A 27,247-nucleotide genomic window follows, 5' to 3' on the forward strand; every position below is an offset into this window, starting at 1 on the left:
GGACACATCTTAGCAATGAAGGCTGCTGGGCAGAACCCAAACAAGTTCCAGGTGGGTCAGATATCACTGGCACTGATGTTTTCCTGGCACAGATCAAAACTTTCCTAGTGCTCTGCCGCTATTATCTATGGGAGCTGACCTCTTAAGCCAAGCCCAAGTTTCTAAGGAACTATTCTGAAATCCTGGAAGCTTTTGAGAGTGAGAAATGTTAAACTGCATCTCCCTCAGTAAACTGCTATTGGACTTAAGGAAAGACAGAAATAATCTGGGTAAAGTCCTTGATCTAGGCTGACATCTTTTAATACCAAATATAAGACTCCTTTTCTGTTAAATTATCTTCATAATATTTGGGGAATTCCAGCTTGGGCTAAATGAAAAGCGCTTCACTGTGTTCATTGGTGAAATATTATATCACCATAATACGTTGTATTTCCCATATCGTGAATGAATTGGATTTCATGTGCAACTCTCTACTATCTGCTGGGTACCTAGCTGTCTGGTACATGGGGAGGTCCTGGACCTACTGGGCTGTACTTGCCAGGGCTTCACAAGGGACAGCTCTCAAGTCTGAGGTCAAGCTGGAGAAGACAAAGAGCTGGCGGGTCTGTCTCAGTGGTGCTGGTATATCAAAGAGGAGACTCTCTGTAAACCGGTGACAGGCTCTGGGCGAAAAGTAGAGGGTTAATTACAGAACAGGCTGAGACAGAGTGCATCATGGGAGCAGTGTCCAGGTTGCATAGAATACTCCTTTCATGTCTGGTTAGAAATTCACTAAATAGGTGAAGTCTTCAAGTGGTAGGCTCTTGTGGTAAAGGTCAAGGTTGGTTTTCATTTCCCTGAGCTGGAAATAAGAGTTCCCTCTGCAATTCATGTTCAGATATTCATCATCCTTTCCCCTCTGTTTGGGAGAGAGATTTTCTTTCTGTCAGAATGCTTATGATTTTCATTCAAATATCAAGTATGAATTATTCTACAATATTGCCATCTCTGAACCTTACTCTTTTTCTTTTCTGTATATTCTACAAGTATTTTCATGGCTGTCCTTCCTTACATAATGAGAAGATCAATTAACCCTGTTTGTTGAGGCTTTTGGCAAAGATGGACACTCAGCTCAGCCTGCCAGCACTTCTCAAATGTGTTCCTAACTCTGACAATTTGAACTTGGTGGTTGAGACTTTCCCTTTGTGAACTCGGTATTTATCTGTGGTTCACAGGTGAGTTGAAGAGTTGGAAGGGAAAATCTTTATGTGAACAGTTAATTTGGCAGCATTTCACAGCAAAAGAAGAAAAGCATCATATTGACAAATGATGTTTCTGAGCCACCAGGCTTCATCTGTCCTTTGTGTCTTGAGCACAGAAGGAGGGACAGTGAGACTCCAATGTTTGTTCTTGTATAATAATAAAGTCGCATAGCCCCCTTTCCATATCCGTCTTATTTTTGCGCTTTCTGGTACGAACAGACAAAAGCTGTTATTACAGAAGGTGAAGCTGATAGCTTTTAATACATCACATCCACTAGGATGAAAGCATAATTGCTACTTTTATGTTCATTGTACAGTGAATAGTAATTAACCTTTGGCCCATTACAGTGTGTGAACATCAAATCACCCACCTGCTCTTGCCATGTCTCGTTAACTTAAACTATGTGCCTAAAGCTTTATCAGAAAACAACTCCTTCTCCATCTCCCTACTGGCATGCTACATTAGGTGATGTCATTTAGAAAAGTCATAGACTTGAGGACGACAGTCTCCCAATTTGTGCTCAGAGTACAGGACAAGGACCAGAAAAGATGCTTTTAGTTATAGTGGTTGGTATACATCACATAGCTTTTTGGAAATAAAGGCACACCACTTCCTTTGATAGTTTTTACTTTTGTTTGTGACATTTTTTGTTTGGCTATTAGCTGATTTATGAAGATAATTTGAAAACCATGTTACAAAATCAATGTGTATACTCAGTCCCTGAGAAAAGACGGGTTGATGATAAATAACCTTTGCTGATATGCAGCAAAAATTTCCCTTTGGAGGAAATGGGACCTGAGGTGAAATAATCAGGATTATGATCAAATAAACCACAAAGGAAAACTTACCTCAAAGTAAAATATATCTGCACAATATAAAAGTTAACAGAAGACTGTTGTAAGCTAGAAACTTGGGATCTCAGAGCTAGGAGTAAACTTGGAGAACATTTGGTTGAATGTTGTCAGTTTACAGAAGAGGAAATTCAGGCTTAAAATGTAAAGTATCTTGCCTATGGTTGGAGAAAATACTTTTCTTTTTTTTATAATACATGTTTAAGTGGCTCCAGCGTCCAAAGGAAAATTTGGTGACACTTTAAAATATGCATCTGAGATGGAAAAGAAACAACTAGCTTAATTTTTGGCTTAAAAAATATTCCTCCATGGAATTCTGCCTTTGCTCTACTTTTATATATGGTGGTGCTTTTATTACCAAGAAGGAGGAATGCCTTATTATCAGAAGCATCAGCTGCTGGCTAGTTTTTTAGGTTCTGAGCTCAAAGGCATGTGTAGATGTATTGGTTTCTTATGGCGCTGCAACAAATTACCACAAACTTAGTGGCTTGAAACAACACAAATATCTTATATTTCTGGAGGTCAAAAGTCTGAAATCAGTCTCAGTGGCCTTAAAATTAAGGTGTCAGCAGGGCTGCCATCCTTCTGTAGGCTTCAGGGAGAGTCTGTTTCCTCTCCTTTTCCAGTTCTAGCGGCTGCCTGCATTCTCTGGCTTGTGGCGCCTTCCTCCATCTTCAACATACATCATTCTCATGTTCTCCCACCACAGGATCCTTAATTTAATCACATCTGCAAAGTGTCTTTTCCTATGATGGTAACATATTCACAGGTTTTGGGGATTAGGACATGGACATCCTTGGGAGACCATTATTCTGATTACACAGTAGGGCTCTGGGAAAATGAATAAGCCCCCAAATAGAGTGGGCACTTTACAGTCATGTTTGGCCTATGATGTTGAAACAGTGGCCCCCGTTGCAGTAGCTGCTCTGTTTACCTGGTTATGTATCAGGAAGGCTAGCAGATTGTCCTCAAGGGTTTCCCTAACTGGTCTCTGCATGTCACAGCTGCTGTGTCACATTGGAGCAACTGATCATGTAACGTCACTGAAAGTATTGGTTGGGAGTCCTGGAAAGCTGAAAACTAAAGTACCGTAAAGAGGCATTTGTAGGTTATGCTTGGTGTAATTGGCAAAACTATTTAGAAGCCATAGAGAGCTTTCAATTGAATCCCTGATATCTCCAGTAACTAGAGATGTATAACGCTTGTACTTCAAAGGAAATAAAGATAATTTTTAAAAGTCTAGTTTAAAAATCTTCTACTTTTTTTGGGGACCTGTGAATTGAAACTCAACTGTTTCACAATAGAAAAATCAGGGAGGACAAAGAAGAAACATTCCTATATAGAGTTTCTATATACAGGTAACTAATTACATTTGTGGTTCATTAATACCTTGTTTATGAAAAAAAATCAGTGCCAGACCTTCAGGGTTCCTTCTAACTCGGGGCTATATAAAATTATCTCAATTTAAATAGCATCTTAAAAGGTTTAGCGTCCCTTGGTAAAGATAAAATATCTCATCATTATCAATTAAAGGACTCCCGAAATCTTTGAAGAGAGGACTAGTTTGCTTAAAATACGTGAAGGTCATGCTCACCCTGTAATAGTCAATGAGGAGTAGTCATTTGTTATTTTTAAACAGGCTGTCATTTAGCCATTATGAAGATGAATAACATTTGTTATTAGTTAATAATCTTCCTGTTGATTACAGAGAAAAAACACTTGCAGACACCTTATGTGCCTTTCTTAGTTGCTAGATTATTAATGCCTGTTGATTAAATTCTGTAAACAAAAATTAAGGTCTTTGTTTTCTAAATTTCAAGACTGGCATCTAAGATGCTAGACCATGTCTTGGTCTGTGGTATTTTGAGTTGCATATGTTATTTGCCTACTCTTCATGCAGCGTTGCAAAAACAAAGTTCATTTTTTAATATCAAACAGATTGTCAGTGGATCATATGCTGCCTCTGTTAAGGTTAGTTTTGGATGTCTGCCTTCTTGAGGAGAGTTACTGAAGCTGTAAGTTACCTGTGTGCATTCATTTGGAGTCAGGCCTAATTATCTGGATCTTGGCCACATTATCATCCGAGCATTATTTCTACAGCAGATGGAGTCACTCAGGAATGACTTCATTTGTATTAATTTGTTGCACTGTCTTCTGCTATTCATCTCAGAACTCTGCAGCCTTTGTCACAGAGAGCAGGAAAAGACAAAAGAATTTTAGTCAGAAATTAAGAGAGAGATCAACTCCTTTCATTCACAGATGCTGATATTCCAACCTGAAGGCAATTAAGCAGTGGCCATTTTAGGGCAGTGGAATGGTGTAAGTGTAATTATGCTACCTAAGATTCATGAGCTTTCATCTTTTAGAGTAAGTCAGATGACAGACATATTGATCCAGCACTTTAAAACGGAAAATCTCTGGAGCTTCCTTTGCTGTTGTCAGTTTTTCATCTGGCTTTGGAGTGCCCAAGGGGCAATCTCTGAGGGCAATCTCCACCGTGGCTGACTCAGAGCATCATGTACCTTGCTGGAAAGAACAATCGCTTTGTTATCAATGGATCAGGTACAGGATCTCCTGGTTACAGGCTACAGGGTCATCACAGTTCTACCTTGCGTTCTGGCTCTGGTCATCTCCAAGGAAAACAGCAGGCAATAAACTCTTAATTCAACCATATTCATAAACTTTCTGGAGAGATATGTAGAGTTTGGTTTCAGAGATAAGAAAGAAAGTTTGGCTTTTTCATTGACTAATGATTAGTTGTGGCTTTTTTACTACTATTTTGGCAACAAGGGATAAAAAATGGTCCATGGCTTTTATGTGGTCAACAGGATATGTCAATTTAGTATAAAAAGCCTTAGATGAAGAGTAACAACTTTATTCAATAATCAAATTGCTCTTGGCAAATATGTGAAATCTAATGATTTCACTAACTTATTCTAATGATAAAATATGCAATTAGAACGTGTCTTCATTGATATCAAAATGTCTGAATGAAAGTTAAAGAGAAAATAGATGATCTTACCATCAAAACAATGACAAATATTCATTGACTTGAAGAACCTAAAATACAGAGGAGTTTTTTGTTTGCTTTTTTTTGCAGAGAAATTGCTTCAAATAGTAAGTTTCAGACATTTCTGAGATTATAATATATTTAAAGTTTCCATTAGAGATCCCTAAACTAGGAATAAAAAAGACAAATTATTGTATAACATCGGTTTTGCTATGTGTATTAATTCGCTAGGGCTGCCATGACAAAATGCCATCAAATGGGGAGGCTTAAACAACAGAAATTTATGGTTTCATCATTCTGGAGGCTGGAAGTTCAAGATCCAGGCATTAACAAGGAAAATTTGAGCATACACACACACACACACACACACACACACACACACACTCACACTCACACAGACACACACAGAAGAGCATGTGAAGATGAAAGCAGAGATCAGGGTAATGCTTCTACAGGCCAAGGAATGCCAGATACTGGCAGCAAACCACCGGAAGCTGGAGAGACGTGGAACACTCAGAAGGCACTAACCCTGCCAACACCTTGATCTCTGATTTACAGCCTCTAGAACTGTGAGACAACTAATTTTTGTTTAAGCCATCCAGTTTATGAGACTTTGCTGTGGCAGCCCTAGCACATTACTACGGCTACTTCTTCTATGATTCATGTTCTAGCTCCTCAGTAGACCTCCTCTGTCTGTGCCATCCAGGTCAGCCCTTCTCAGGCCCTCTCTCACACAGACACTTTTTTTTTTTTCTTTCCATGTCTCCCAATTATTTCCCTGTGTAAAAGGTAAACTCTTTGACAAGGGACCTGTCTTTCTGTTTACCTCTAGGCTTACAACTCTGAGAACCAGGCTGGCACAGAGTGGGCACTGAATAAATGTTGTTTGACTAGTAAATCATTCTATGATTACTACCTGCATTGTATCTCCAGTGATGTAAAAGAAGGCAGTCTCAAATGAGTGAAATATCATAAGAATTAATTTGTAACAGCCTGAATATATCAAAAAGACTTTTTATTTTATGAAAAAGTTTTTATTTTTAAACTATTAACTCATAAAATCTTAGAACACCTCTTTGAAGTTCAGTTTTGATTAAAAAAAAGAGAATAACAACTAGCAACAACTAGTAACGTAATTGAATTGGTAAAGGAATTGCGTTTAAATAGAATTTATTACAAAAATGTAAAATAAACCAAATTGCTCCATCTATTCAAAATGTCTTTTATTTGGCTCGCTAAAAGATGATAATTTAATTTGAAAAGATCATATGTATTGACTGAAATATGAATTCTATGGTACTTAATGGAAGACTGAAGCAAATGAAAAGGGAATTTATCTTTCATATTTGTTAATATCTGACTGGAGAACTGTGCAGTGTTAGTCTTAGTCATAGTATAATAGGATTTTAAGTCTGATATGTATCTAAAAATTATATTCATTAAAATCATCTGGGTAAGATATTAAGATTCCTGACAACCAATGTTGTGTTGCCAGTTATGAAGTTTTGCAGAAATCTATAATAGTTTGTAGCTGATTGTGCTGTGCACTAAAAAAAAAACTTCTTGAAGAAACTTCCATTGATACTTTCAAAGGATCCTGCCCCTTTTAATTAAGTTGCTTTGTTAAGACTTTAAATTAAATCTAAACATAAGAATTTAGAGACTCTCATTTTTAATGTATATTTGTATTGTGGACACACACATCATAGTAAGCATATAGTTCCATTAATTTTCACGAAGTAAACACACCAGTGTAACCAACACCAGAACAGGAAATAAAGTATTATTAGTTGAAGGGCCAGTTCAAGTGTTTTGACCATTTTTCCATTGCCGTGTTAGCCTTCTTTACATATCCTGAGTATGAACCCTTGATAGGATACAGAGATTGCGCATGCTGGTTCCATTGCGTGGCTTGCTCTTTCAGGCTTTTGATGGTGTCTTTTGTTAATAGGCATCTTTTATTTTAGTGTAGTCCAATTTCACAGTCTTTCACTTTAGCACTTTTTGTGTCCTGCTTAAGAAACCTTTGCCTACCCCGAGGTCATGAAGATATTTTCCTATATTTGCTTCTAAAAGCTTCACTGCTTTACCTTTCCTCTATAGACCTATGACTCATCTGGACTGATATTTAGTGCAAAGTATGGTCAAGTGTTATCTGTGATTATCTCTGGGGATTGTGATTATAGGTAATTTTATTTTTCTTTAAAAGTCTCAGTATTTTTCCAATAAAAATTTCTTGGCATTATAATTTTAAAAATGTGAATTACTCACCATTCACTACATTATACTGTGTAACAAAAAATCTTGAAATCTCAGTGGATTTAAACAGCGGATATTTGGTTTTTTGCTTACCTGTGTCCCTATGTCAGGGACTGCCAGTCAGCAAGTATGGGTCTTATCCAGCCTATGGTTATAGAAGTTGAATTCTGTTCCATGATTCTTTCCATTCTAAGACTCAGGCTAAAGAGGCAGACTCTCTCCATGGTAGAGGTACAGGAACAAATAGTCTGACAGAAACCTTCAATGCTTCCAAAAGTTTTTTTCCACTTGAGGGTAATATAGGGCATGTCTGCTCACATTCTACTCCATTAACCAAAGCAAATCACATGACTGAGGCCAAAGGCAAGGGTGCAGAGAAAATTGCTATAAGAGAAGGAGGGAATGAAAAATTTCAAATATTATAATCCACCACAAAGGCTGTTTTAGTGCTACATATCTTGTACGATTTCTTCCTTGCTCTAAATTCCTCAGCATGACATTCAAAGCCTTTTATAACATGGCCCCAATCGTCAGCCCGACCTCAGAGCCCACTACTCTTCTCTACACTTTGTGATCTTGTAACCTTGGACTGCTCACAATTCTGTGAACATGACTTGCAATTGTAAGCCTGTGTGCTCTTATTCACTTTGTGCACCCTTCCTCCAACACATCTTATGGACTAGTGTTGGAAGATTACTTGATGTTTCCTGAATGAGCCACACTCTTTCAAGACTGAGTTCAATTATTTCCTCTGCCTGGGATGTTCTTTACTTCTCTCTTCCCTGGCCTCTTGAAATTCTACTTTTCCTTCAAGGACCAATCCTTCTGTGAAGTCTTCTTGTATTTTTATAGTCAGAATTAATTATTCCCTTTTCTTGTCCAATTACAGCACTAATTGCCGCCTACCTTAATTCCTAGTTATGTGCACACACATCAGTCTCTCCCAAGGGGTCATATGAGCTCCCTGATGACATTTTAGTCCTTTCTGCATTCCCTCCAGAGCAGAGAGGAAGCAGTCCCCAGCACATAGTAAGCATTCAACTGAAGTTTGTAGAATTAAATTACACACCAATATGGCCATAAAATAATATTTAAAAAACATAAGATGAGTTTAAAAAAATCCCAGAGTTGTCAACAGTGAAAACTTTGTAACTTCTAAGAAAAGTTGCTGATCAGTGAAGCAAAGAGCAAGTCAAGAATCAAGTACAGTTTGCCCTTCAAGAACCAATGACTGACGGCAATAAAGCTACAAGTGATTTATTACCTTCTTGAAGTGCATACATTTATTTTGCTCAAGGTGTGTATTTTATACCTCCTAACAGCCTTGAAGAGAGTTTTAAGAAAAGTTCTGTGACTTTTATGCTTCCCAGGTCACCTGGTGGAGAGGAATAAAAGTAAGCTCTAAAGGCACACCTCTAGTGCTCTTGGCGTTCACTCTCCCTTCTTTATAAAAATATACCTTACTTGCTAGTAGTCGGAATTATTTTCAGTGGTGAGTTAAACTTTAAGTTAATTTCTCGTTATCTTCAGAAATATGGTCTGATGCTTGGGGATGAAGTCTGTCTTTTGTATTTTCATCGGAACGCTTTTCTCATGGGTTTGCTAGAAGGACATTCTTTGCTAATTTTTGATCACTGACATCAACATAGATTGTATCTTGTATTATTTAAAATGCCTGTTTTATCCATAACTCTTTTTGGAGCAGTGCTTTTCAGAGCGTGGCCCGTGGATTGGCTACCAGTCTTGGAGCTGTTTGTTACCTGTCCTCAATAAGATAAGGTACTTGTGCCAGAGTGTAAATTAACTGTGCCATGAAGCACTCTGTTTAGTTCAGCTGACTTTTTTTTTTCATAGCAAGACTTTATTGATGAAGGAAGCAGTGCACTGACTTACATTCTGACACAAGCTCCTTTTCTCACTGTGGACTGACATTCTGAGTAGCAGTGCTGTAGAGAGCCTGCCCTGTGCACATGTGAAGTGCCCCTAGTCACTGCTGATTGAAGCTAGAGTGGACTCGTGGCCTGTACTAACCAACAATCAGTCTCTCTTCCTCCCCCGTTTCTCCTTCTTTCCTCATCTGTTTCTCACTCTGTAATAGGAACTCAAAGGTGTAGAGGTATCTAGATGTAGATGTCAGTTTGTGGTGGACATTTGTGCTGAAAGGTCTTAGTTGGAGCCCATACCATATAAGATGGAGCCACAAGCAAAGCAAAGTTCTGGGCATTAGAAGCTGTGAGAAAGTGGGTCAGGGGGAGGGGGAATATGAAAATTTCTGAAAGAAATACAGAAATAAAACTATCTATAGAGATGGCAGAGATGAAAGGCCATGTGATGCTGGGAGAAGACACACACACACACACACACACACACACACACACACACACACACACACACACACACATTCTCATTTTCCAGGGAGTCCCACCCACAGGGATTCTGATTCAACAGGTCTTTAGTGGAGTCTGTAAATCTATGTCTCAGCCAGTGCCCCAGGATATTCTCAATTTAGGGAACTTTAGACCCTTCTTGGAGGAACTCTGGCTGTTTTGTAAGGTAACCTTTACCCATCTTTCCAGCTTCAGTCCTAGCCAAACTATACAAATTCAAACTAAATGTAGTAACACACCCTTCTGGCACCTTCATGCTTTTGCGTGTGTTGTTCTTCTTGCCTGGAATTCCTCTCCCATTTTCTCATTCTGGTTAAAGCTTCCTAGTTCTTGCAGACTTAGCTCAAGCATCAGCTTCTTTTGAAGCCTTGGATCCTCTTGTCCCCATCTGATTTCCTCCACTCAGTTAGGATCCTTGTTACATTATTTCAGCCTTTGCCCAACTTCTTAGCTCTCTCTTATAGGGAAAATCTCCTTGAATGTTCCTCATCTCCCATTCTCTCTCCTCCTACCTTTACCAAATCCCAAAGTCCAAACTCCAAATTCTGAGTCTGTTATCTGCCCCCACCTTCTGAATTTCTCAGGAACATTTTGGCACTGGTCATTAGTACCCTCTCTTCTCATACCTGACATTTTATTGTGAAAAATACAAAAACTTGAAGGAGTAATACAGTGAATCCCCCCGTATACTTTGTACCTAGATTCAATAATTTTAACACATTTTTCTGTATTTCTTTTATGTTTATAAACATATTTTTTCTTTTCCTTTTTGTTTTTGGCCATACCACGGAGCATGCGGGATCTTAGTTCACCCACCAGGGATCGAACCCATGCCCCCTGCAGTGGAAACACAGAGTCCTAACCACTGGACCACCAGGGAGATCCCTATAAACATATTTTTATGTTTTTCTTTTTACTGAACCATTTGAAAGTTGCAGATATTGTGTTACTTTATCTATAAATGCTTTAGTATGCATTTCCAAATATGAGGTCATGTTTCTACATAACTGTCACTTTTTGGATACACCTTCTCTGATTTTCCTCATTTTTCTCCTATGTCAATGGCCATTACTTCTCAATTTCCTTTACTAGATCTTCTTCCTTTCCCCAACCTTTATATGTGGCTATGCTCCACGGCTTAGTCCTTGTTTCTCTTCGTTTCCCTAAAATTTCTTTTTGATTCATCTTATTCTATCCCGTGTCATTTAAATTCCATCTACAGTTTGTAGGCTTCAGAATTTTCAGTCCAGTCTTCTCATGCTTGGACCCTAGATATGTATATATAACTGTCACTCAACATCTTATTTTTATATAAAAAGAGCATCTCAAATTTTACGTGGCTGAAAACAACGTCTTTGTTTCCCTCTTATTCATGTCTTCCCCTGTGCAGTAAAGAGTCTAACGTTGCCCAAAGAGAGGTTTGGCCTTGCCCTTAATTTCTAGGAGGCAATCTCTAAGCCCTTGGTCTGTCATGCCTGATAGGAGTGTCTTTGTTTGCCTGTGGACCTTGGATCAGGGTAGCTTAACGATATGATTTAGGGTTGGGGCTGGCCCCACCACAAGGGCTGACAATACGATTCTGTGTGTGTGGAGGGGTGGGTGGGGAGACTGGGCCATGCAGTATCAGTAGCCCTCTGGAGAGACGAGGGACTGAGATAAGCCCCTTGAGCAATCAGTCACGTCTACATGATGGCACTCCAGTTAAAACCCTGAACATTGAGGCGCGAGTGAGCTTCTTGGCTAGGCAATACTGTGCGTACTTTCACACGTGGATGCCGTCAAATTAATTGTCTTGACTCCACAGGAGATGACAGCTGGTAGCTCCAGGTTTGGTACTTTCTTGGACTTCACTTTATATGTGTTTTCCCTTGACTAATTTCAATCTGCATCCCTTCCCTCCAATCAACCGTAACCATGAGGATAACAGTCTTCAGTGCATTCTGTGAGTCCTTCTAGTGAATTATGGAACTGTAGGTGGTCTTGGGACCCCTGAACTTGCAGCTGGTATCAGAAGTGAAAGTGGTCTTATGTGTGGGCTATTCCCTCTAACTTTTTAGTTGGCTAAACTTTCACATCCCCTAATTAGTTATTGTCTGTGTAGTCTTGAGGAAGCTACTAAAATCCACTCTGCTTTCTTCTCCATAGCTGTAAAGTGGGTATATTCATAGCACCTATATCATAGGGTTATTATCAAATTATTCAAAATTGTATACAAGAGGGCTTCCCTGGTGGCGCAGTGGTTGAGAATCTGCCTGCCAATGCAGGGGACACGGGTTCGAGCCCTGGTCTGGGAAGATCCCACATGCCGTGGAGCAACTGGGCCCGTGAGCCACAACTACTGAGCCTGCGCGTCTGGAGCCTGTGCTCCGCAACAAGAGAGGCCGTGACAGTGAGAGGCCCCGCGCACCGCGATGAAGAGTGGCCCCCGCTTGCCGCAACTAGAGAAAGCCCTCGCACATAAACGAAGACCCAACACACCCCAAAATAAATAAATAAATAAATAATAAATTAAAAAAAAATTGTATACGAGTCCAAACAAATTAATAAATGTAAATTTTGTAGGATAGTGCATGACTCTACTATGTATTTGTATTAGTATTATGCTCACTATCTCCATCACTCTAATCAAAGCCACTGTCATCTCTCTTAGATTACTGCAGAGCCTCAAACCTCTCCTTCTGCTTCCACTTTCCAAACCTACAGATTATTCATTAAACGATATCAAGAACTAGCTTTTTCAATCACATCATTTTTCTTATGATGCCCAAATGGTCTTGTATCATACTTAGAATAAGGTCCAAAGTTCTCATTAGTTGCACTACCTCCTCAGACCTGCCCACTTCTCTAATATTATCCTTCCCTGCTCTTCCCCTTGCTCAATACACTTCTGCTAAACATTCCTCTACCCAGTGGCCTCTGCCTCCAGCTATCTTCTTCCAGGTTTGCACAGAACTTGATCCTTCACATTTTCAGGGCTCCACTCAAGTATTGCCCATCAGGGCATTTTTGACGATCACTTTATCTAAAATAGAATTCCCTTCCAACAGCACTCGGAAGTTCTTATTTCCTTCAAAACCTCTATCACTTTCTGAATGTAAATAGTCTGTTTTTAAACTTATTCGTTTATTATCTCTTTTTCCCACTGGGATCTCAGTTCCATGAAAGCATGGATTTTAGTGGGTTTTTTGGCATGTCGTACCTGGAACATACAAGATGCTCAATGATGTTTGTTGAATTAATAGCTAAATGATATACCAGGAGGCAGGGAGATGTGTTTATTCACCAGGACAATTCTCGTCCCAGACACAGGGCCTGACACATAGTACTCAATCAATATTTCTTGACTGAAGGCAGTAACAGCCTGAATGTTTTTTATAGAAGGATAAAAAAATTCGTTGCTCCCAGAATTTACTCTTAAGCTTTCTTTTCCTGGCAGGCTAAAATGGGATTCCCACTCTTTTGGAAAAAAATGAATATAGCTCTTACGAAATTATTGTAGTGCTTTTCAAATGCCACCTCTTTTTTTTTTTTTTTTTTCCCTGAATGAAATATTTAGACTGGTAAGCCATTGCAGCTATATAAAGACTCTAAAAATTATCATTAAAAAATGAAAAAAAAATCATACAAATGAGATCTCTTCACCCACTGTTTTACAGAATTCCAGTTTCAACATAAAACTAACTGTGCAAATTACATATTCTATTCTATGTGCGTGTAAGCATGTGTGTGTGTATGGTGTATATATAAAATATGAGATTTTATGGTGCACCCACCATGTAGCTAAAAATATACCCAATCTAAGGAATTCTATGAGGGCAGTAATGAGAAGACGAAATCTGTCCCTTTTGTACTGCAGCTTCTCCCACCCAGTGTATTGAGGCCAGAATGAGCCTGAGCATTGTTTGCTGCGATCAGAACCAGCTGCCCTAGCAGGAATATCAAGGGAAGATTTTTCTTCAAATTATGGGGAAAGGAGTTTTCCCTGTCATGGTTCATTGTCTTTTATTTAGAAGAAGTAGGCATTGCTTTTAGGGAAAGGTCTGTAGCTTCCTATTTGCAAGCAAAACCTTCCAGTATTTACAATTATGATACTTGGTTTCATTCTGTAAGTGGATTATTAAGAGAAAAGAGTAATGAGAGGGAGTTGGAGGAGGAGAATTTTTATGCAGAAATTAAGCTTGAAAATGCCTAGGAAATGGGAACTAAGGGACACCAATGAAATCATTACCTGTATGAGCCACAGATTCTCCAGGTGTCTGTTTTAGGTTAATTTGTAATGATATTTACATCACTTGCTCTTTCTATAGTAGAGCAAGTACTGGTGTGGAGTCATGAGACCTGAATTCTTATTCTAAATTACTAATATTGTTACTTAAGAAAAGTGTTTTAACTTCTTGAGACTTTTTTTCATATGAGTTATGAGATTTTAGTATTTTCCCATCTACCTCACTGAATTGCAAAGAATTGCAAACAAGAAGATATATATGGGGAAGTATTCTGCAAACTATAAAGTGCTACATAAAGTACAATAACATAAAGTATCCTGAAGTATTTTCATCTTCTTAGTGCTAAACTCGTATTCTAAGTGGAAAAGATATAAACAATTAACAGAGGGCTTGGGATACAGAAAACACACAAAAACGTTAGGTGATAGTATGATGATGATGATTACGTTATTCTTTCATTAGGAGCTGACCGTCCTTCCATTGGTATATTATGGTACAAACCAGTAGTTAAACAAAAAGACAACAAAAATTTGTCTTATATCTGTGAAAGCATATTTCAAGTAAGTACCTGCATAAGCTGTCTGCAATATTTTTTCTCTATTTTAATTCCTTTCCACTCTCTTATAAGCATTCATTGCCCAGCACTGTGCTAGGCTGTCATCATATAAAGATAAATAAAGTATGTCTGCCCTGAAGAGGCTGAAAGTCCAGTTGTGGAGAGAGACAAGTAAATAAATAAATGCCATCAGGTTTTAGAATGCTGTAATAGACGTGTGAGCCTGCCACAAATGAGGCACATTGGATTATATGCAGCTTGCTTACCTCAAGGAAAGGAATACACTTAAGTTTGCTTTCTGTATATAGAATTTGTCTATATTCCATGACTCCTGGTTTATTTTAAGCTTTCTGTCATTTTCAGAATAGCTTAGCACTGACACTGAGATTGAGAGTCAAAGGTTGAATTGGTTTGACCCTTAAGATAATTAGAATAGACTCTTTTTGGTGCAAAAGATCTAATCTAGACTCAAAATAAGCTCAAACACAGTAGGGAACGTACTGGTTCATAGAACTGGGAAGTCCAAGATTGCTTAGCTTTCAGGCATGGCTAGCTCCTGGTGCTTACACAGTTCACAGTTTCTTCTCTTCTTCCTTCTTTTTCTTTCTTTTTCTCTCCCTATCAGCTTCACTTTCTTCCCTGTGTTGTCTCTGTTCTGTCCGATCGAAGATGGTCCTCCTTTGTGTACCCAGTGAAGCTATCTCTTAATAGTCTCAGATTCACATCCTTTATCAATCACAATGGAAAACAGACAACTTTTACCTTCCAGTTTTGTATTTAAATTCTAGAAGACGTGTGATTGGTCTTCCTTTAGTCATGTGCTCACTTTTGGAACAATAGTTGTTCCCAGGGGAATGTGGCACTCTGCTTGACTAGGTTTGAGTCAAATGCACTTTCCCATTGTCCAGTGGGTGGGGATGGAGGTGTCAGTTGTGACTGATATCCTCACTAGGACAGCTTGGAATAGGATAATATTCCAAATAGACAGCTTTGTTCTGCAGAAGAAGGGATGTTGGGTCAAAGCAGCAATGTGTCCCTTTCACAAATGAAAACACAATGAGAGGACTTCTCTGCAATATTATCAACACATTCGTACTACAGTGGCTCTCTGTTAAATTCCTTGCCCTTTACCTTGGCTTCTTCTAGGAGCATCATCATCCCTCTTACGGGAACTTCTCCCTCACTCCAAACCTGTAATCAGTGAGAGAGTGGCACTTTCCTACAGATTCCACCCACTTGGCTGCAGTTGATTAGTCTTATGCTGGCACCTGACTCAATCCAGGCCAATCAGAGATCTTTCCTGGGTTTCTGAACATGGGGCTAGTGAGGGTATGTTAGTGACTCAGTGATGGCAGGTTTAACAAAATGTCAAAATGGAAATGTGTTGCCATGTTTCCTGCTGTGTGGAGGAACTTGGTCCGTAGTTGGTTTATAGTTTGAATAAAGCTGATACACAGGAAAGAACAGATCAGTCAGCTAGTGGTAGAGATTAAGTGACCACTTGATTTCTGGTCTTTACTGCAAGTCCTTGCTACTCCCAACAACTGTGGCTTCATAACATGAGCCCTACAGTCCAATAGAAATATAACATGAGCTACAGATACAAACCACATACGGAGGTTTAAATTTCCTAGTAGATACATTAAGAAGGTAAAAAGACACAGGTGAATTTAATTTTTACAAAATATTTGATTTAACTCAATATAATCAAAATATTATCATTTCAAATTGTAATCAACATGAAATATAAATGATATATTGTACATTCCTTTTTTCATACCAGGTCTTCAAAATTTGGTGTATATTTTACCCTTGTAGCACATCTCAGTCTGGACGAGTCATATTTCAAGTGCTCAGTAGACACGTGTGGGGCACAGGGTCGGGGCAGGGAAACCCTAGAGACATGGAGCTGGAGAGATGTGGGACGAGGGAGGGAATCTATCCGGGGATGCGTCCTAAGGCACGCAAACCAAATTTTTACATTCTCTGTCATCCTTCCTGTTGATAAAGATGCTGTAAAGCACAGGAAGCTCAGCTCGGTGCTCTGTGATGACCTAGATGGGTGGGATGGGGGAGGGGGGTGGGAGGGAGGTCCAAGAGGGAGGGGATATGTGTATGCATATAGCTGACTCACTTCACTGTGCAGCAGAAACTAACACAACATTGTAAAGCAATTATACTCCAATAAAAAAATTAAAAAAAAGATGTCATATCAAATATCTATAAAGTAATTCCTTGTCTTTGAGATAAAAAAATGTTGATGTCTCCATTCTTCATTAATATTCTAGAGCTTAAGAACTTTATTTGTTGTTGTTTTGTTACTTACAATGCTTTACTTTTCAACAGCACATACTTAAAATTTTCTCCATTACCCTAGTGACATTAAGTAAATTTTAGAAAATGATAAAAATGATCATAAATCACATGAGAGATTTTCTTTTTACAGTTGAAAAATTCATTGAGGGTAATATTTCTTCCTTTTCAATGGTGAAGATTTACTTGAAGGTATTTTTACATATGACAGTTTAACCTTTTAATATTTTTTGTATATGCTAAATTTAATTGGTTTCTTGTAGCATCTTATTAAAATGTGGACCTGTAGTTAAGAAAATGAATAAAAATTGTTTTTCTTCCCTTTACATTTTGAATGGAAAGATAATATTTGTTTGTTTTGCTTTATACCGTGGCAAGCAAACTGTTATGTAATGATGGCTCCTAGTATTTTGATATCTTGAAAAGAATCTACTGTGATTTAATAAGCAAATCTACTCATTTCTTTCTTATCATAATAATCCCTTGAAGCAGAGTTTAGGACAATTTGCAGTGACAGCTTAAGAGAAAAAAGTAGGCTTATTTTCTATAGGTAAGTTCCATGAGGAAGTGTCTTTCTATTTTGTTTACTTCTGTATCCCAAATGCTTGGAGTAGTGCCTAACCCAAGAAGATATTCAATAAATATTTGTTGAATGAATACACTAGTTACTGTAAATAAAAGGCTCATTTAGTAATGCAAAGGGCAAATAGGATATTAATTTGAGCATACACTGTGTGCTAGGCTTTCTGTAAAATTTGTAATATACACTACAAATGTAAATCTTACAAAAATCCTGTGAAACAGGTATTATCCTCATTTTAGGGATAAGAAAACTGAGAGACAAGAGAGGTTAGTAAGTTTCCCAAGCTCACATAATTAAATGGTAGAGTTGATATTGTCTTCAGAGTTGTTTGACCCCAAAATTCTCCTTTTAACCATACATTAGTTTCCTAGGGCTGTCATACATAATACCACAAACTAGGTGGCTTAAAACAACAGAATTTTATTATCTGATATTTCTGAGGGCTAGAAATCCAAAATCAAGGGCCATGCTACCTCTGAAACATATAGAGGAGGATTCTTCCTTGTCTCATCTAGCTTCTGGTATTTTCTGCCAGTCCTTGGCATTCCTTGGCTTGTAGATGTATCACTCCAGTCTCTGCCTCGACTGTCACTGGTGTTCTTCACCCTGTGTGTCTTTCTCCTCTTCTTATAAGGGCACCAGTCATATTGGATTAAGGGTCCACCCTACTTCTGTATGACCTCATCTTAACTAATTACATTTACAACAACTCTGTCTCCCAGTAAGGTCACCTTTTGAGGTCCTGGAGTTTAGGACTTCAGAGTCTCTTTTTGGGGGGACACAGTTCTACCATGACAATCACCATACTTGATATTTGTCAACACAGATGTTTGTTAATCACTTAGAAAGCCCAGGCACTGGGATCCAAAAAGGTATAATGCACTCTTCCTTTAATATGGTTGGGAGGAAAAGATATATTTCCAAAAAATAAATGTCAATGATAGGTAGTTTTATACACGGTGAGATTGAGGTGACAGTAGTTTATGTGAGAAGAAATATCCTTCAGAAGTTCAGAGAAAAGGCTCTAGATCTTACAGAAGACAAGTCTGGAAACTGAGTTCAGGGGTTATATACACAGAGGGGAGAGTGAAACAGTGAGAATTGGTGGTAACTGATGGTGAAAGTCAAAAGGAGAAGAGAACTGGCCTTGTATCAAGAAATCAAAGCAGAAAGGAGAGTGGCCAAGGTACAGAAAAGTCCTGACATGACAAATTCCATGAGAGAGAGAGCAAAAGAGAACAAGGAGGAAAGAAAGCCACTGAATATTAGAATTAGAATGTTTTGGGAACCTGTGAGTATACAGTTTCAGTGGAGTGGCAGGGGCAGAAATTTGGTTGTACTTTGAGTTTAGGTCGATGTGGACAAAAGGCTAGACTTTGAAGACCACTGGGCAAGGGTGTAAATGGAGGCTGGACTTCCTCATACAGGGCTGCTCTGTGATTTCTGGTGTCAGTGAAGTACAGGTTGGCCTTCTAAAATCTCAAGTGTGATTGATTAATCAGTTTTTTCAAGTGTTTATTGAGTGCCTACTGTGTGCCAGGCATTCTTCTCATTGGTGGTGCTGTAGCAGAGAACAAGGAAGGCATGACTCATGGCTCTTTAGAACTTCTTTTCCAGTGGGGGAGATGGACAATGAGTGAGAACCTGTGTATAATGTCATTTTCCTTCCGGATGAGACCAATGAAGAAAAATAGAACAGAGCGAAATTTGAGAGCAACAAAGGAGATAAGGGGGAGGTAATGAACTAAGATTAAAATATTCCAATTAGGAATTAACGCAACATGTACATTGAGTTCTGGCTCTGCCACGCTTGCTGGCATTATGGAAAATACTGGTCAAATTCAGAAGACTAATTGTGTGATTTTGGCCAGTTTATTTAAAACTTTTTTTCTGTCTCTCATGGGGGAAATGAAGGAATTGAGTAGGAACTGAACTCGGCGGTCCCTTCCAACTTTATTTTCACTAAAAACCATATCAATAGTATTGCAACTATTCATCCTATCTTGGTGTTAACTACAAATTTGATACGTGTGTCTTTCATGTCCTAGTCCAAAAGTGTTTATGAAAATAGAGACATTGACAGTTCACTATCTCTGTACTTAAATAATTGCCATTAAAAAATATAAATGATTATCATTTTGAATGTATAAGAGTACAGGGTGAGAAGGAGAGTTGAATTTCAATGCTACCTATCAGTTATAAGCTGTGGCATGATGTAATGAAAGAATGAAAAATCATAAGGGAAGTAACTCCTTTTAAAAGATATTTTGTTTAGTGTTTTTCAATGGATTAAGAAAGGGTGATACACTGACTCTAAAACAATGGCAGGCTCTGTCATGATCCTTAAAAGGAGGACTGTTCACAAGCGTGGAGGTGATGCCCATTCAAAACTCATCCTTATAAAGAGTGTCTTTGTCTAAGAAAAGAATTGCAGTGTTGTTTCATTGCAAATGTCTGTGGATTTCTGATTCTGGAGAATTATTTTGGAATCAGGGACATTTGTTGTTTTGAAAAACCTGACTAGCAAACGCTTTCAGAAAGATAAAATCATTACTTGGTTTTTATGTCTAAAGGGTGATAAATGACACTGAAATATTCTGTTTTGTATCACCTCATGTTTTAAAGTTCTGATATAAATTGAAGGCTTGAAAATACCATCTCCAGCATAGGTGGGGGTACTCTGAAGGAGAGAAGTGAGATGGCCAGCTGCTCCGCACCGGTGCATTCAGTGAAGCTAGACAGTATGCTGGTCCCCCCGCCCCACTCCCCAAATCCTCCAAAAGAACATACTCTCACATGTCAGTGCCAAGAAAATAAGGTCAATACTCATCTAAATAAATTACAAAAGGCCCTTGCTGTGCAGTAGGCAGCCAAGCCTGGAAGGGCCATGCTGGGGTCTGAGTTAGCACCAAATGTGCCGGCTCTGTGGGAGGACTGCTTTCCCTCGTTTGCTGGGGTGGGAAAGGGAAGGCTACTGCTGCTGTGCTTCCACTGCCATCTTTGCTGACAAGATTCAGAGTGACGCTGGCCTGGGGCTTCATCAATTGAGAAAGGCATGGTAAATTGGCAGTCATTACAACGGTGAGCACGTTTCCTTCCCTGCCTGACTCCTTTTGGAAAAGAACAAGAGAGCGTATGACAATGCATGCCTCATTCTCTGAGTTAAATGGTCAAATGCATCTTCTCGATTGACCTGTTGATTGTGTTGGTTATGCCTCCCTTGATTGTCTGGGTCTATAGTGATAGGCATCATAAAAACAGATAAAATACATAGCCGTGACTGCAAACACTCATTCGCATAGCTGAGGCTGAACAGTCCAAAGTACCAAACAGATCACATTTGACTTTGTAGTAAGGTTTTATGTGTAATCATGACAGATGTTCAGGGAGATCGTCCTTTTCCATCTCTACCCTGCTTCCCTGCAACTAGCTCATGTATGACTTGCTCTAAAATAGCCTCTCTTTCATAAATGGATGAAGCTTGAGGCTGTCAACAGTACGAAGTCAGCATTCTACTTATCAAACATTTGTTTTCCCAGCAGAAGATGCTCCTTTCTTTTAGGCTGGTTGCGGGCTGCCCTGTAAGTCCTGCTTGGGTTTTTATGCCACAAGCTACCTGATGCCAACCAGAGGCAGCTTCAAAGCTACTTTATGTCTTAACGAAACTTTAAGAACTTGTCACCTATAACAACTACATTCTGGATAGTAAAGTTTTTCTAATGTGTATTTACTTTGTTGCTAATCTCCCTTCAGGGGTTTAAAAGTGAACAGGCATAATGAAATGCTTCTTGCTGTTTCACTTCAAATTTAAGGATTGACTGCACGGCATGCCTTCTCTAGACTTACTTGGTTATCTCTAAGTAAAGACTTCCGCCCAAAGTCCTCAATTCGAAGTGATGGTTGAAGAGCTTTCTGTTTGACACAGGCATTTATCCATCAAATTGTGGCACCTTGTAACACCACCTAATGTCAGATGGACTTACCCAAGATTGGAAAAAAGGCAAAGAACAAGGGTGTAAGGATCTCTCTGGAATATTTTTTGAAGCAGGGAGTTATAGATCTATTTAGGCTAGTAAATAATGCCTCTATTTGGTATTGTTTGTCATTCCTTTTAAAAACTTCACTATTTCCTGGCATTTTCTCATTATTTGTTTGCATTTCTAAGTTAAGGAAAATGTACGTTTAGGCTTTATCTGGAAGGCACACAATTTAAATATTAAAAATGTCTCCTATGCAGACATAGTTAGGACGGGAAGAAGACAAATCAGGCCACTGAGAAAGAAGGAAAGCTTTCATAGTTTCAGTGTAGTTCTTAGGGTGCACAGCAAGCTAATTAAGAGCATCTCATTGCCTCTGTGGGCAGTCACTTGAATGACAGTGCCCAGCAAAACAGGAAGTAGAGGGAAGAATTCTGGCCAAAGGTCTGAGTTCTGTGTCCCATAAAACACCTTAGTTACCATTCAGGTGCCACAATGTATAAGCTCCCAAACTGTGAGTGAGGTTAGGAGTCCTTAGCATGGAAATTTACAGTGTACAGGACAGTAGAATCATTCAGGTCAGCTTGCTGGCTTTAGATTGGCATTAGTTTGTTAGAAGAATGAAGGTTGCTAGCTAGTGCTTTTCACTAAGAAGTCTGAAATAGATTATAGGTTGTTTTTTCTGTCCCTGAAGGTTTTTTCTTTTTTTCCCAGTTGCTCTCCTGAGAGAAAATTGAGCGTATGACAGGGAAGACAAGTATGAAACCTCTCATAATCCAGGCTTGTGTTCTCAAGAGATTGTCCTTGGTATGCGAGGCTACTCCTAGAATCTTCCCTGGGGTTTATTTATTTGACCACATCCCCCAGACTTAAATGCCTCCACTAATCAATACTGAGCTTTTCCACACCGAGTCTGCAGAACGCAGCAAGATGAGAACTTTTTAATTTAAAAATTAAAAAAAAATCCCAGGTATATACCTAATCCTTGGAGAAATAGCAGATCTATTACTGGTCAGCAACATATCCACAGGCAATTGAGTTTTATTTTTGTCCCCTATTTTAGGATTACTGATGGGACTGAGGTGAGAAAGAAAGGGTTTACTCAGAAACGTATTGAGCTAAGGTTCTTTAGGAGTTTAAGGCAAGATCACAATTCATTCTTTGTTCATTGTATCACTCATTCATTGAGCTCCTAGTATGTTCCAGGAACTTGGCTCTTGGGCTATCATGTGAACACAATTGCCCCTGTTGACAAGGAGTTAACAATAGTGGAGGATGAGATACACAAATAAATAGACGATTACAATGGAGCTTGATCGAAGTTACAGTAAGGATGAGTCTAGTGGTATCTGTGTGTGTAAGGAAAGACTTCCCGTTATGAAAAGGAATGAAGACAAAGCCAAAGAAGCCTACTAATGATTCATCTAACTGTGAAACTTGAACTAGCATTCTGTAGCCCACACAGAGTACACATCCTGTATCAGCTCTGCTGGAAGAAGTGCATGTAGGCTGAGGGGATAAACAGAAGTGAATGGGGTGAGGAAGAAAAGCCTGAAGCAATCTTCTTGGCTGTCAGAGTGTCATTTTTTATGCCACTATTTCTCTTCATGTCTTCATCGTTTAATTTTTACTTTGTTTTCAAAATAAAATAAATTTTAAACTAATGGACATAACATGCATTTTGATGTTGCAGCACTGGTAGAAAATATCATTCATTCATTCATTCATTCAGTATTTATTGGGCATCTACCATGCACCGCTGGGACTTAACAATGAGGAAGAAGACAGAAACTGTTTGGTAGCAAGATTTTTTGAGTCTTAAAGCAATGATAAATGATAATATGTATGTGTATATGTATTCCTAAATGTATGGTTCTGAGTGTGATAGTTTTTTGACATGTCATCTTAGCCAGGCTACACCGTGGGCACCAAAGAGGGGGCAGCAGCCACTCTGTGGCATAGACACACCTTCCAGTTATTCAGTCAAACACTAATCTAGCTGTTTCTGTGAAGGGATATTGCAGATGTAATGAAAGTCCCTAATGAGTTGACCTTAAATTATAGAGATTATCCTTGGTAGGCCAGACCTAATCAGGTGAGCCCTTAAAAGGGACTGGCAATAGAGACTGCCAGTAGCAGCTGGGTCTACGCTGGCTCTCCCTTTGCTAGATCTGCCCTTCCTGCCTGCCTGTGACAGCAGCTCGGGCTTGTGCCTGTGGGGTTCCAGCTTGTGCTCTTCCCTTCCTCACTGCCTGCCTCCAGGTCAGCCTCTACAATTGCACAGACCAATTCCTTGTAATAAATCTCTCTCTTTTTCTCTCTCCCTCCCTCCCACCCCCATATAATGCATATCTGTGTGTGTGTGTGTGTGTGTATCTTCTATTGATTCTATTTTTGTAGTTGAATTTCACTAAGATTTTAAAATAATGCTATTACCTCATTTGATATGTATTATATTCAGAACAATTATCATTGCTTGTGAAATTGGGAAGATATTATTCCTATATCTATGCAAAAATCACCCAAATATATTTTAAGAGGTCTGATTGGCTCCCAATTCATTGTCTGCCTAGCATCTTTGTTTAAAATGCGGAAGGTGTCTGGCCGCAGGGTGAATTGCCCATGTGATTGATTCCATTGCCCATGCTTGCAGCTTTTTCTGGCTGTGTTCTGGAATGGTGGTCTTTCCAGCTGGCTGGTTGGGAAAGCAGCACCATGCCGAGCTCTGCTGGAACATTTTAAAACAACATTGCATATAACATAATTAAGTAGGGATGACTGAAGACTTAATGCGTTCACTGGCTAGAGTCAAGTCTAAGTTGAACCCAGAAGCTTCTTCTTCTTTGTATTTTTAAAGAGGAGAAAATAAAATTTATGGCAAACTTTGGACTCTTTATTTCTATCCTTTTGATTCCAACAAAATATAGAGAATTCTTCAAACTTACTTGATTTAATTTTTATAACTTTATTCATTGCAAAAGAAGTGTATATTTAAAAAAAAAAGATAAAGTGAAAGAAAGGAATTAAGAACTGCCTTTAATTCTACCAGAGGTAACTGTGGTTGTGACTGTTTTTGCAGTCTTTTCTGTGCATGTCTAAGCCATCCTTTCCCTGCTCTGCTGTGTATCACAGGTGGCTTACCCCTAAAAACTCTTTGATTCCCTTGCTGAATGGCTTCTGGCGGGCAGGTGGGACGAAGGGACTTAGGCTATTTCTTGTCATTCTTCCCTGTCAAGGGGTCAGAGTCCCTGGCAGTAGTCTTAGGTCCCTATAGAGAGACCCATTCTCTCTGCTGTTCTCACAGGGCAACCCCTGCTTTTATTCTAGCTTCTCCTGGATGGCCCTGCAGATCTGATAACACCATCTTTTTTTTTTTTTTTTTTTAATCTCTCCCAGCCTTAGGTGTGGCAGTGACTTCCAAATGTTGCCATTATCTGGTTTTATCTTTTCCTAGTTGTCCTTTCAGTACTTCCAGTACCTCAATAAGTTAGTTCCCACAAATGAAATTCTTCTATTAAACAGCCTGACAAAGACATCCATTTCTTAATGGTCCATCGATAAATCTACTGACTTTACTACTATATTGTGAATGCTTTTCCATGGCCATAATTGTAAGACCTACATAGCACTTTTTATCATCTTTATTGAGGAATAATGTACACACAATAACATTCACCAATTGTAAGAGCACAATTTGATGAGTTTTGACAAATAGATAACAGACGTGTAACCACCCCTGCCCTCATGGTATAAAACATTTCCATTACTCCTCTAAATTCTCTTGTGTTCTTGTGCAATCCACTCTTTCTCCCTACCCTAGCCTCTTGCAACCACTGATCTGCTTTCTGTCATTATAGTTTTGCTTTTCTAAAAAAGATTTCATGTCAAGGAAATCATACAAGATATTATCTCTTGTGTCTGACTCCTTTTATTTTGCATAATGATTTTGAGATTAATCCATGGTGTTGCATGTATCAGTAGTATTCTTTTTAATTGATGAGTAGTATTCCAGTATATAAATAGATTACAGTTTGCTTTTCATTCACCAGTTGTAAGACATTTGGGTTGTTTCCAGTTTTTTTCTATTATGAATGCAGCTTCTATGAACACTGGAGTACAAGTCCTTTTGTAGATGTGTATTTTCATTTATTTTGGGTAAATAGGAGCAGGATCATTGTCTTATAATAATTATATGTTTAACATTATAAGAAGCTGCCAAACTATTCTCCAAAGTGTCTATATCATTTCGCATTCCCACAAGCAGTTTATAAGAGTTCTAGTTGCTTCACATTCCTTGTCACTGGTGTCAGCCTTTGTAATTTGTCCATTTTAGTAGGTATGTAGTGGTATATTTTTAAGGATTTAATTTGCATTTCTCTAGTAATTACTGCTGTTGGACATCTCTACTTGTGCTTATTTGTCATTCCTATATCTTCTTTGGTGAAGTATCTCAAAATATTTTGCTCACCTTTAATACAGCTGCTTATTTTCTGATTGAATTGTAATAGCTACTGTTACATTTTGTGTACAAGCCTTTTATCATATGTACCTTTTGCAATTATTTTCTCTCACTGTAGCTTGCATTTTTATTTTCTTAACATTGTCATTGAAGAGCAACATTTAAAAATTTTGACTCTATCATATTTGAATGGCTATATGGTACTGTATTTTATGAACACATCATAATGCATTATCAGGCTTTCTGTTTCCACAACTATACTGCTATAACTACACTGTTTTGATCATCCTTGTATTTGTATCTTGTGTGAGTTAATTATGTCATCTTACTTGGGAAAATGCTATAATGATTCAGGATTGTTGTGCTTTTATCTGATACAGGATTAGATATTTTTGACTCAATGGATTTTCTTTATATTTTTTCACTGGGAGCACAGAAGAAAAAACAGTCCCTAAATCACACTAGTTAAATTTTTTCTAAGGTAAAATGCATTCTCTTTCTCCTCTCTCCCTTTTAACTGGAGATCTTGGGATTTCTGTTAAAAGTTTAAATACTGTGAATACCTTAAAAAGGTTTTTAACATATTAAAATCATACTAATGCTTCTGGATAAGTGTGTCTGGTCAATTGATCTTACACATTTATTTAATTAAATAACAGTAAAGAGATAAAAAGTTACAAGTGCAATAGGACCAATAGAATGAGAGGGAGGTTAACAGCAGACAAGGGATCTCAATCTTTTCTTTCTTTTTTTTTTTTTAAACATGGACATAGTAGCTGATTAATAGAGTGGTGGAAGCAATCCTATGGATTTTAGAGGGAGATACTGGTGAGAAGACAGCTGATTTCCTTTGCGGAAACAACTTGGAACCTAAGAATTAGCAAATGGTGTATGCTTGCTCACAGCGTTCTTACAGCTAAACATATATCCTCATCAGGCAGAAAAATGGAGATTTTATCCTCAGAGAATTGATGGACCCCTGGGGATAAACCCCCAGATACTGTACTTTGGATGTCCTGTTAGAGGAAAAAACAGCTTTACAATCACTGCGGTGAAGTCCTTCCCTCCAACTCCTTTAGTGCCTACTTAACTTATTAGTGCTCCAGGTTAAAAATTAATGAATGACAAATGATCACAAGACTTTTGAGGAAAGCTTTTTACCTGAAAAAGAAAAATCTTGAATCTGTAAGAAGCAGAGAATGCATGGAGTGAGAAAAACCTCTAAAAAGGTCTTTAAAGAATATTCTAAGTTGGATAAATGAAACATACTAATATAGCCAATAAAATGAAGATGGCATAAAATAGATACATTTACATGACAAAAGAGCCCTTGAAATTAAAAAAATAGAACAGTTAATATTAAAAAATTAATTGAACAGTTGGA

At 38.4% G+C, this 27,247-nt stretch overlaps 2 long non-coding RNA genes across 2 annotated transcripts in view; one reads left to right on the top strand and one right to left on the bottom strand.

The window, feature by feature from the left end:
* Positions 1-27,247, top strand: part of LOC309639995 — a 157,467-nt gene that overhangs the window by 97,335 nt on the left and 32,885 nt on the right. The window lies entirely within an intron of this gene.
* On the bottom strand, positions 10,981-18,994 carry LOC309639998. The gene is made up of 2 exons (XR_014251975.1): positions 12,287-18,994; positions 10,981-11,974 (listed from the first exon to the last, which is right to left on the bottom strand). It is a non-coding gene; the product is annotated as an uncharacterized lncRNA (long non-coding RNA).

Source organism: Balaenoptera physalus, assembly GCF_965194825.1.
Source record: "Balaenoptera physalus genome assembly, chromosome: 12".
Taxonomy (NCBI): domain Eukaryota; kingdom Metazoa; phylum Chordata; class Mammalia; order Artiodactyla; family Balaenopteridae; genus Balaenoptera; species Balaenoptera physalus.